The 917-nt window shown below is 30.6% G+C and overlaps 1 non-coding gene across 1 annotated transcript; it reads left to right on the top strand.

The window, feature by feature from the left end:
* Nucleotides 1–633: 633 nt before the first annotated feature.
* On the top strand, nucleotides 634–706 carry Trnar-acg (transfer RNA arginine (anticodon ACG)). The gene has a single exon. It is a non-coding gene; the product is annotated as a tRNA-Arg (tRNA).
* The last annotated feature ends 211 nt before the right edge of the window (nucleotides 707–917 follow it).

The raw sequence follows: 917 nt of genomic DNA on the forward strand, positions 1-917 counted from the left end.
TATCAACTATAAAACCACAGCTATTTTCGCCCTAACTTTGTGTTCAAAAAATATTGATTTCATTGCAGAAGGTTAGTATAACGTATATTAATATATATTCTTAATAATTGAATTATAAAGAATTTGTAATAATCATAAAGTCAAGTTTTGATTATTGTACTAAAAGTAAAAAATATGCCTACAACCTAAGGTGGAGTAAAATAAAGTCAACCGAAAAAGTTCGTTTAGCAATGCAAAAGCCTAGAAGAATAGATAAAATTATAGTAACTGAACTTGAAAACTAAATGGCGATGTAACTCTTGACAAAAACCTTTTTCTAAGTAAAAGTTTAACTGAAGGTATTATGATACTTTGATGAGTTTAAAAAGGTTATCTCTAGCGCAAATTAATTTTTACAATATTGCACTTGTATGAGTGACGTCACTTGAAAAACTTTGAATATATATTTTTTATTTCCCTCAAATAGACCTAGCCCCCTGTACAATTTAAGCAATCATTTATATAAAACACTGAGAAGTCTAAGTTCAAAAACGCGCGCAGCGCTCTATAGCTGAATGAAATAGTTAAGTTACTTTTTCACGCGTGCATCCAAACAATACATTTATAAACGATGATGTAAGTTTTCGGTAGACCGGCCGCGTGGCCCAATGGATAAGGCGTCCGGCTACGAACCGGAAGATTGTGGGTTCGAGTCCCATCGTGGTCATACCTTTGGTTTGTTTTTGTAACAAACTAACAGTACCTAAAGTGTACATATATAAGTAATACATATATATATGTATATTCATATATAAACGCTTAAACGAGTTCATGGTTTATTGAAATATTTCTTAGAAATTACAAGTATATATTTTGCTCAAATAAATTAATTTCGGTTTGTCCATATAAAAATTGTTGTTGCACAAGAAAGTTGTTTT

This window comes from Thalia democratica, chromosome 6 (genome assembly GCF_965202585.1).
Source record: "Thalia democratica chromosome 6, ktThaDemo2.hap1.1, whole genome shotgun sequence".
Lineage (NCBI taxonomy): Eukaryota > Metazoa > Chordata > Thaliacea > Salpida > Salpidae > Thalia > Thalia democratica.